The sequence below is a fragment of the Pinus tabuliformis genome, chromosome 8, assembly GCF_031772625.1.
Source record: "Pinus tabuliformis cultivar Carrire ecotype Pingquan chromosome 8, CPIR1, whole genome shotgun sequence".
Classification (NCBI taxonomy): domain Eukaryota; kingdom Viridiplantae; phylum Streptophyta; class Pinopsida; order Pinales; family Pinaceae; genus Pinus; species Pinus tabuliformis.
Window position 1 is genome coordinate 698,437,100 of NC_142294.1, and position 11,836 is coordinate 698,448,935.

The window sequence follows — 11,836 nt, forward strand, 5'->3', positions numbered from 1 at the left end:
ATGTAAAACATCTATACTATTCTCACAGATCTCCATGGGGGACTCCTGAGGACTATAAGGTGTTGAAAACTAAGATTAAGAGAAGAGATTTAAATCACCAATTTCATTCAGAGTTGCTCCATATTAAAAAATTACATTCAATGAAAAAAATTGAGTTATTCTCCTTCAATAAGTAACAAAAATTACAAATTAAGATCATCCTTGATATCTCTGATCATTCCCCCTCTCATTAAAGAGACTGCAATTTATAGAATTTTGAGACAATTAACAAACTCGGAATTTTCTTGCTTGAGTTTTGGCCATGAGATCAAATCAAATAAAATTTCATGGATTTTTGGATCAAAGATCAGCTTAGATATCATCAAACTTATCTCTAGCCATGAATTTGCTAAAGAACAACTCATTCAAGCCTTTTTGTTGATTGTGCATTAAATGAAAAATTGAAAAACCGTATATCCACATAATCTACAAAATAAATATCCAAAGAACTTCAAAAATATCTCAAATGGTAACAAATTTGAGAAAACGGATCATGAAGAACCTAATTGGGCCCATTTTGAACAAAACCCATGTTTTTGTTTTTTCGAAATTCACTTTCATTTTCTTTGAAAACGCATTTGAAGTTGACTGGTCAAAACTGTTGTGCTTTTCCCTTAATTTGATGTTGGAGGTCGACACGTGCGAGCCGGGTGGAATTTGACCAATAAAAATCCATATTGGAGCTTCTAGAAACCAAGTCTAAGTGTCAGATTTCCTTCTAGAGTGGTGCTACTACATCAACCATGGAGATAGATATGAAAACTTCTCAAAACTGCAACAACTTGAATTTGCTAAACTGTCATTAGTAAAAACATGCAAATTCTTCTTAATTCATTAAAAATGTGAAAATTCTTGGACAATCTTAGGAATCCTACTGCAACCAACTGAATCTACTTCACCTAGATCGTAAATTACATTACAAACTTATTTCGGATTTCTTCTTGAAAACATTGAAGTAAATTACTGAATCAACCTACACCAAATTAAATATGATTCTAAAACATAGAAATTGAGCAAGGAAACACAAACACATAGGACATCATTATTTTTGGACAAATGTCCCTGGAAATCCCCAACTTGGGAAAACTGGTGCAATAGTGAGGGTTTTATTTTATTATGCAGCAGTGAAATCTGAGTACATCTTTGGATGCCCAACTAGCAATCTAAACAGCAAGAAAATCTGGCAGAGATATTCCCTAAGCAACCCTGCCACTCGTGTTTCCACAATTGTGGTTCCTGCACTCGTGTTCCTGCACTTGCGTGTTCCTGCACTCACGTGTTCCTGCACTCGCGCATTCCTGCACTTGCGCTTTCCTGCACTTGGGTTCCTGCACTTGTGCGTTCCTACACTCGTGTGTTCCTACACTCGTGCGTTCCTGCACTTGCGAGTTCCTGCACTCGCGAGTTCCTGCACTCGTGAGTTCCTGCACTCACGAGTTCCTGCACTTGCGTGTTCCTGCACTCGTGCATTCCTTCACTCGTGAGTTCTTGCACTTGGGCGTTCCTGCACTCACGAGTTCCTGCACTCGCATGTTCCTACACTCGCGCATTCCTGCACTCCCATGTTCCTGCACTGGGAATAACTCAGCCTCTTGCTACTGCCTCTCTGGATCTAGGAATATTCCTTTGGATCACTGTCCCTACCCCTCTACTGCAAAAGATCTCTTCAATCAGAATTTCCTCCTGAGAACTTCTCACTTTAGAAATTTGATCTCTTGATCTCTCGGTGTGTTTTCCAAATGACCCTCAAGCTTCCTTAAATAGTCTTATCATTGACATTCAATGGCCCAGATTAAAAGTTAATCAATGGCTAAGATCATTTTAGCTTGATCCTCGTCTTCTTCTAGAAGTTACACCCACAATTAGATTAATACCCATTAATATTTTTTATTTCCTAAGTTTAGATTTGGGGGCCTATTAAAAAATATAAATTATTTTAATAAAATTGTTTCTGGGTGGAATTGCCCAAAGCACTTTCTAGGTTCTTTGAAATACATGTGCCCAAGTCTCCCTACAAAATTTGAGGCCTAGATAACATCTGATGCTACCCCAAATCAACAAAAAATAATATAAATAATAATAATAAACCATGTAAACATATATGCGAGAATTTGGTACGTTTATGAAGAAATTTGGTTAAAAATGATGACAATGGGTGAATGGAATGATGCGAAAATGGATGGTTTCATCAACAAAATCATGACAAGTTGGAGACCCAACATTCCCCCACACTCGATATTTTCCATGTCTTCATGCAAGCAAAGTTTCATAATCCAACCAGTTCCTTATGTTCCTTTATTATTTCATTTCCACTAAATCCTTGACCAAAGCTCCAAGAGAGAAATATTGGCTCTCTATCTCAATAAGATGCACTTTCCTCTCTCTGTTTTTTAAGATTACTAATATGGTAGAATAAATCTTTGTTTCTACACTTGCTTGTTGTATCATTAGAGTAAGAAAGAATATTTACCCATTATCTTTTGAAAGTCAAACAACTTGAAGTCTTCACATATTAGGTTGCTCATGGATGCTATAAAGGTAGAAGTGATGCCTGTTGATTTGTTCTTCTCTAATAAAATAAACATCCCTGCATTACTTATTAGCCCCTTGCACATTATCATATACAACTTGTGTGAAGGGCAAGGGTGCCCACAAAGTAGCACATCCAAGTATTTTTTCATTGTTGTCAAAGCCTTTGCAAATTCATGTTTTTTTTATAAATATATCTCTTTCAATAACTTGGAAACTATTTATGAGGTTCTTGCCACTACTTAATTATGCATAATTTGTTCAATCCTTGGTAGAATGCCATATTGTGAAGAACAAATTATGACTCTTACTACATCCATAGAATGTGATTTCCATCCTTATGAATTTCATCCTGTTAGTATGGATGGAAATGATCATAGATTGCAGCCTATAATGATTGTTTTCTTATCATCCATGCATAGAAACCACAATGTTCACAAATAGTTTCTTCAAGAACTCACAAACTAATGAATGAAGAAGACTTCCCAATGTGAAGCTTTGACAAGATGAGTTGCACATAACAAAAAATAAGAGTTGTTGGTGAGGGTTATACAACTTATCAAAGCCTAAAATATGCTTCCAAGTGATTTCAAGAGTGTGTGAACAAAGCCTTGTTGCAACCTTCTTCTTGTGGCTTTGTGCTCATCATTTCTTGGTTTCCATTAAAAATTTGAAGATGAACAATATGACACATAATTTAAGTGCTCCATGTACCTTTTGATCATGTGCTACAAACATGTACCATGAAGTCAAGTTTTTCTATTTCTCAAGAACATCATGTGGATGGACCATTATGTAAAGCATGGATTAACAAGAAGAGAAACTTTAAATAAGAGAGTGGTGAAAGCATAGAAGTACATCATTATGACCATGGAAAACAATGAGATGATTGCATGGGTGGCAGGAATGTGTTAATAAAGAATCAATCATAGCTTGTGGGATTGGTTGTTAAAGGGTATGACAAAACATAATAGGAGAAAATTTTGAACTACATGTTTACAATAGCTTTCCATCAAAATTTCTAGAATTTTAACAAATAAAAAGTTTAAGGCTAGTTTTACCTCAAGTTTACCTTTTCGAATTGGTGAAAAGAGCAAAATCTGATGGTTGTTTTGGTGTTGACTTGGCTCAGGTACTCTGCTCCATGATGCATTGACCACCACCTTGACCTTGCTCCACAAAATGTATATTTTTCATGTAGCAGAATTGGTTTTCCAATTTCTCTCAAATGGTAAATTAGATTCTCTTGAAATTTTCTGAGGTTGTTACTATTAATATTATGCATCTTCCCAAAAAATATCTCACCCAATGGGTGCACAGATCTCGAGAAAAATGAGAAATTGGTGTAGGTGAAAGCGTCTACTTTCTTGAAAAATACAAACTAGAATTTCCTAAAATTTTGTGTATTTATTTATTCTACCTCAATGCATTTACCATAAAATTTCAGGACTAACGGATGCACGGTTTGCAAGTTATGATCAAATCAATTCTTGCCTTGTTTCACCCTTCACGCTGCCCAATGTTGCAACAAAAACATATGCCACGAACTCATTTTAAGGCCAAATTGAGTGTTTCAAAAGGGAAACAATGTATTTTTACCTTTTCTACCACTACATGCCTTTAAAATCCACTTTTGATGACGAAAATGAGCTGTTGTGAAAAAATACCAAATTCTATCCTAATTTGTGCACAGTGATAAAAGTTGAATATTTGCCTTAAAAACCTCCTGAAAAGTCCTAGAAAATTGCACTTTTTTTAAATTTTGCCCACGTCTTACCCAATTTACCATATTTTGAGAAAACCCAGAAACTAGGAATTTTTTTTTATTTCTGCTCTAGTCTCTTGCAATATTTGTTCCAAAACTTCCTCTAGAACAAGTTGCTACAACAAAAAAAAGGCTTTAACAACAATAGCTGCAGAAACTGCAACTTTCCGTAGTTGCTGCAAAAAAATATCAATTTTTGTAGAAATTTGTTTTCTCCAAGTTTGAACTGTTGATTTGGATTGTGTACTGCATGCTGAAGTAGAAACCATGAAACATAATGCATATTGACAGAAATAGACCCAATTTTATTGTTTTGCTTGAAAATGAAATGAATGAAAAAACGTTGTAGTGGTGCCATCATGCTTCTATTGAATGACAAAAATATGAACTTGCTGCTACATGAAACCAATAAAATATACTGCTGCAAGTTGTTGTTGATTCCATAAAACCATATAGTCTTCATCAAAACCAAAATTCATGGTACAATTATTACCATGCGAATGAATGCATCAAAGTTGAGTATGGAAAGAAATCATTGGATTATAGATTAATGATGAAAATTGTTAACCAATGAGAGACAACTCACCAATAATGTAAATGTGTGTCAAGGTACTGAGTGCATCTTGACAGGGGAAATTGAATGTGTTGAATTTTGAGTGACCTGCAAGATCTGACAATCAAGAGATATTTTGTATTCCAATTGTTGTCAACGAGGAGGCTTGCCATTGATGTATGCAAGTTCCAAGGAACTTCAAATAATCTCTGATATTGATCCCAGATAAGGTGTTGAGGTCGATGGGACAAGATCTGTTGGAAGGTGGGCCTTATGGAATCCCACATCAGCCAACTTGAGCATAGAACCAAAAATTATTTGAATAACCAAAATAAAAGATTGAAACCATAATAAAAGTGCAGAACTGATTATGAACTTTGCTCACCAGTTGCCTGGTTTTCAAGCAAAGCTCATGTCCAATTGTGCCAGAAAGCTAGTTTTCACAATAGGACTTATTTTTCTCTTAAATTTTTTATTTTTTGTTTTTTATAAGTCCTACTCTACTTGAAAAAGAAATCTCGTTCAAGTATATGAATACTTCCAATGAAACCATGTGTGTAACACGATGATAGCTAAACTCATATGCAGGTTTCAATTATACTCTTTGATATGTACCAGTTTATCAGAGACCAACTTCCTTTTTGAGATGATGTTAGAAGATATTGAAGAATGGAGTACTGTGATCAAATGATTGTCTTGAACCAAGATTCAATGTAATCTTGTCTCTCTTGGCTTCCCTCTATCATGCCATGCAAGTCTTCAGAGATGAGATCTCTATTATCACAAAATCTAACCCTGATAGGCTACTGATCAAGTAGACTTTGAGTAACTCTTCCAAACCAATCTTTTGGTTGAGGCTTAGCCTCCTCAACCTGAGAGGGCTCTCTCAATAGGTTTAAGATTTTTGATTAATGATTAGATGGCTAACTCTAGGAACAAAATGGATAAATGTGTAACTGGTTGACTGGTTGAATCAAAGATTAGAAAATATCTATTGGGCTATGGAGTCAAGATAGTCTTCAACAAAACAAAATGATCAACAAAACATGGAAGTCAAGGCACTTAGAGTTTAGGTTTATAAATAAAACAGTAACACAATGAATCAACATAGTTTACAAGCATGTGAAGCAAGTTAGAGAATTTTCCAATGAATTCTGAGTATCACAAGCTCGTACCACTGCAAATAAGTAATTGAACAAGGCCATAAGAACATCAAACACATAAACTCCTTGTGAATCTTGAGTAATCAAATGATCTCTGTATTAAGTATGAAAACCATAGTTCCTTACAATAACACAACTTTCTTTTGCTAATGAAATTACCAACCCTTAGGAATTTGATTCTCAAGCTTTATATAGAGTTTTACAACCTTGGATACTATGATCCATCTTTGGAGGAATTTGAATTCCTGACTTTGACACCTATCTATTCATAAAACAAACTACTTAATTACAACTTGACAGCTAGCTGTCTTTAAGTGTCCTAATACAAATAGGATTGAAACTCCTAAAACATGCTTTCAAAAACCTTATCTATGACTTCAATACATTCTTTAATCAGCTGCCAACCCATTTCTTCGAGCTTGATGATGTCCACAGTGCTGTTACAAAACTTGCTGAGTCATGACCTAACTGTCCTAAAAACTAGGAGACAGAGTTCCTCCTTTTAAGGCCCTTAATCCTTAATGCTTATCTTTGAGCAGTTTTGCTGGTATACATGTGGCATGCATTAATAATCCATTAACATTTCATTTTCCACCTGTGCAAAGAAAAGGGAACTCGAAAATATGGAGGAAAGGATAAAACATGACTGTGCTACGAAAATACTCTGTTTTCGTAGCACAACTTTTATATCATTTATGAAATACTTCTTGGAACTTTTCTTTCTACACCACTGCCATCTGAAACTTCATATATGATCCCATGTCTACCAGCAACTTCAAAATTTGGAACTAATCAAACCTTACCTCTAGAAAGCATCCATAAGTGCTAAATGATCATCTTCAGCAGTTTCGTAGCGCGCTACGAAACTGCTGTGTATGCTCTTTTTCAATACGGCCTTCAAAAATATGTAGTTTGGGAGTTTTCAAGATTCCATGAAGAATGATATGATCAACCAAAAATCAAAACCACTTACCTTTTAATATGTTCTTCTTCATAGCTGTTCTTCTTTTTATATGCCAAAACTCTTTTTATGTGCCAAAACTGTTTTAATATATATCCTTCACTGCCATTTTTCATCACCCTGATTCATTATTGTTGTAGACCCTTTTCTAGATATGGTTAGTTGTATTTCTAGGTCTTAAATTTGTCTCTTCAGTCTCCTGTTTGTAGCTCTCAGCTGAGCATTAATCCTCCTTACAAATCTGGCTTCTTTGACTGCAGGAACAATCAAGGTAAAGTATTGGGTTTCACTGTTTACTATTTCTGGTTTGGAAACTTTTTTAGCTTCCCAGAGAGCCTTCATCCTTTTGAAATTTGTCCTTTCAGTAGCATTCCCTCTTGCTCTCACTCTGAGTCTAGCAATTTCATTGTTAGCAGCTTTTAACCTTTCTTCCATAACCTCGTAACTGGCCTTTTCAGTTTGAGTGGCACGAACTGTGTTTTTGTCACCTTCAGGTCTTGGATACGGAAATTCTATCAGCTCTTCTTGAATAGCGGATGCTTCTTCTTTCCTCCCCAGCTCAATATTGGACTCTTGCATCTTCTTGGATTGCCTGGTTAAGAGTTTTCTGGGTTTGAAAACAAACGTTGTAACATCATCCTCAAATTCCAGTTTCTTGGAGGGTTTCATTTTCTTCGACTTTCCTTGATCAAATTTTATCACATCTGCCTACACCAAAGGGGATTCTGCAATATCAATGGCTTGTAAAATATCATTTAAATCACCCTTCAAGCTTGAACCTTCTCCCGAGATCATTGTTTTACCTTTTGCCTTTGCAATTTGACTTCTAGTCAATCTCCTTTGAACTGGTTTGTTGGTTGACTATTCTTGTGTCATTCCTTTAACCTCAGATATCTTTTCCTTTGTAGATTTAGGAGTTTCAACAATGACTACTGGTGTTTTTCTTACTTTCTCTTTCACTTGCTTCCTAGGTTTCAACTTAACATACCTTTTTTCCCTGGAGATTACAGACTTGTTGGTTTTTGCTAATGGAGTTCCTTTGACCCTAGGGCTAATGTCTACACCTTGTTTTTCTGCTCCGAAGTCACATAAAAACAAAAACGAAGACCATTCTTTGTTGATCCTTTTGAGTTCATGTAGAATTATCAGTTTAATTAAACCATGATGAAACAGGGAAGTTTCACATCCTTGAGACTTCAACTGTACTTTATCTTCCATCTTAGCTACACTTCGAAATAAGAAGTAAGGCAAATCTAAAGAAATCATACCAGTAAAATGTAACAGGAGTTTAAAATGATATGAATAAACCTTTTGATATCTACCTTCACAGGTAAAATAACGTTGAATGTTGAAGAGAAAATTGACATAGCTATCCTTGATGTAGTCTCTGGGAACTGCCTTGGTTAAGTCAGTTTCTACAAACTTTGGCTTTAGAAACACCTTACATGGTTCCATGTCGAATCTAAAGTTTTTGAACCATGTATCTTGACCCCTAGGAATTTCTATCACCAAAGCTATGACCTCTAGAAAAATTTGCAAGTTCAGCATTCCGACCTTTTTGCTTGAGCCAGTGAAATGTAGTGCAAACTCCTTTGTCACCTAAGTATGTCCTCCCTACAATTTCTTACAAAACTTCCACCATCCTACTTTCTTGAAGGCTTCAACAACTGATTTATCTCTGACTAAGACCTCGGTGCTTTTAGGCTCTGTTCTTAAACAAAGACCAGACCTGTGACGTTTCTTCTCCTCTAACATCTTTCCTTTTGAATTCCTGTAACAAAACCAGCCTCGCTTGAAATTATGTTGATTAGCCTCGCTTGCTAATGGTGGTCAGCTTTGCTTGAATTATGGATGAGGAAAACCTTGGTGAAAAATTACCAAAGCTTACTGTTCGAAAATAATTATGTTTGAGGGTTTGCATGCAAACTAAGATGATGAGACTAGCCAGCCCTTTTGAATTTGAAATTATCTTTCATAATGAGCCCTAAATTCGAAATGATGAATTTGGATGGTGGCATGCTTAAGGACTGACTCCTAGCTGACACCTAATAATGAAAATTTTAACGGAATATTAACAGATTGATGTTTGACAAAACTGTTCTACAAATCCGCGCTTTTGTAGCGCGCACGAAAAAGTGCTATGAAAAGAGCAACTTTTTTGTAGCGCAAAACAAACATTTTACACTGTCTGCACTACGAAAACATGGTTTCAGGGCTAATTCCAAAAAAAATTCAAGATGGCTTAAGCTATGAGTTTCTAAAAAGAATGTAAGACTCATGAAACATGGAAAAAGGATGTTAAAACATAGGGTGACTTGTCACTTATCTAAGACCATGACTAGGAACAATGTAAACCCCTATTTTGGTGATAACAATCTCCATTCATAGAATCGGTGATAGGCATGCATGAAAATTTTCAATCTCAAGTTCCAACAACTGCTCGTTATCGATAGGCATCCATAATTCTTGGACCTTATCTGAATCTTATTCTTTTGGTTGTTGTCCTTCAATGGAAGTTGGAGAATCATTTTTGCAATACCTCGACATTGTAAGTGGATTGAGTTATTTTATTATTGGGTATCCGAAATGTTTGTGTAGGTAGTTGAGTGGGAATGGATCTTTGGGGTGCTTGTGTGGTTGGTAATGAGAAAGTTTGAATTGAGGCCGATTCATGGTGAAATTGATGTTGTTGTGGAGGTGAATGGTATGGATAACATTGATACTTGTATTGAGGACAGTGAGGGAAAGATTGAGGATATGGTGGATTTCCTCTGTAAGGCCCTTGCCAACCTTATTTCCAATATGGGTTTTGAGATTGAGATTGAGATGTACCAAGGTTGCCAAGCCAAGGGTGTTTTCCAGTTACTTTGTGATTGTTGTGCATAATGTGAATTAAGATCTTGCATCATACCATATTGATGAGTTTTCCATGGTCTTCTTGGAGCTACATAATAGGATTGTTCCAGTGTTTGATTTTCTCCATGGTAAACTACCTTTAACCCTGGTAATGATGGAAAATATTTAGTAGTATGTGATCCTGCACAAATTTCACAAATTTTAATGTTATCAAGTGGACATTCATGAAAATCATGTTTCTTTCTACATGTAGGGAAACATATAATTGAAGCAACAATCTCAACTTTTTGCTTTTTTTTCATTCTTAGCATATGAATTTGTTCATTTAAATTATCAAGAATGTCTAGCAAATTGTTAACTTCAGTTTGGCTTACCAATCCTGATGTCGATTTACTTACTCTTGCCATAAATGGATCCTAAGGGGATCTTACATACTTTGTTTTGCCTCTTGATATGTTCTTGCATAGTTCACAAATCTCTTGAAATGAAAATTGAGAGACATCTATTTTTCCCACCAGCTTAAGAAGATCAATCCATTCATCTCTTATAGCATTTAGTAGGAGAGTTTTTAATGTGCCTGATCCTAAATTATGCAATTTAGATCTTTTGATATTATAAGTAAATAGATCCACTAAATCTTCTAGGATTTCATCCTCTTTTTGGTTCATCTTAAAGACTTTATTTCTAAGGTCATGGTCTATGCAATAATATTTATATATTTCCAAAAATACTCTTTTCATATCATCACATGCCCTTACAGAATTTGTTCCTAAAGTCATGAACCATTTAAGAGCTCTATCCTTCAATGTTGCTGGAAACAAATTCAATTTTTGAATGTGTAAGGAGTAGCCATAAGATCTACAAATTATTTCAAATTCAAAAATAAAGGTTTTCAAGTCTTCTGATATCATACCTTTGAAGTTAGGAAGTAGGGATGGAGGGATGTTCTTCATATGAACATTGACATTAGTTTCTTGAGTGGGAAATCCAAAAGGATCTTCCTCATTGTTATCATTTCCATCCATTTCTTCAACCTCTTTTTTTTTTCACTTCTTCTACCCGCAAAAATAAGAAATCATGATGTGGAAGATGATGCTTTTATTTTTCTCTGCAAATACTAAATTCTATTAACTGAAAAGGAGAATATTTTTACATAGAGTTGAGGCCTCAGAGATTAGAGCTCGAGGGCACTCAACACAGCAGAACTGCCCCCTTACAAAAAGAAGCTGGGGAGACTAGTTACATATAACAAAAAACCAGATATAAAACCCAGAGGATGACATGTTTTGCTGAGAAAGATACATTGGAAGTAGAAGCATAAAATCATTGTAAACCAACCAGTAAGTGAATCGCCATTTCCCCAATGGGATGCCAAAACAACAGGCCAGAAGTGCTGAACCTTGACTGTGAGCGAAGATGCCTGTAGGTGGTCATCTGAGCAGTAGTGAAAACAAAAAGGAAAAAAAGCGGTCCCAAGTGGCGCTAGACTTCCTTAACCTTACCAGGAGTCTTCTCCTCAACCAGACACACACTGCCAGTCCTCAGACTCTCATTGCCATCCGTTTCACTGATAGGGATCGCCATGGAGTGACTTGTGGCGCCAAGAGTCCCTTCCTCAACAACTGGGCTTACATCTTCAAGGGGCGGAATACTTTTAGGAATTTCCTCCTGACCAGACTTATCACTTTTCAAATTCTCTGGGCTATCTTTATCCATGGAATGCTCACTACTTTGGGAAGGATCAGGAGCAATGCATGCCAGAGGGGAGACTTGATTTTCTTCTTCCGACAGGATGATGGTGATGTGAGCAATAATCAGAGGCCTGTTTAAATTGCTTTGAAATTTAAAATGCGTGGTTTGGAAAGCACTGTTAGGAATTGGCTTGCACCCAGAGCTCAAAGGTGGCACAGCCTCATGAGAGGGGGGAAGATTGATGGGCACCTGCTGAGGTTCCACAGAGAGACCGACAG

At 36.1% G+C, this 11,836-nt stretch overlaps 1 pseudogene; it reads left to right on the top strand.

Annotated features, from left to right (window-relative positions):
- LOC149237532 (uncharacterized) overlaps positions 1-9,896 on the top strand; it is a 129,768-nt pseudogene extending 119,872 nt beyond the window's left edge.
- Positions 9,897-11,836: the final 1,940 nt, after the last annotated feature.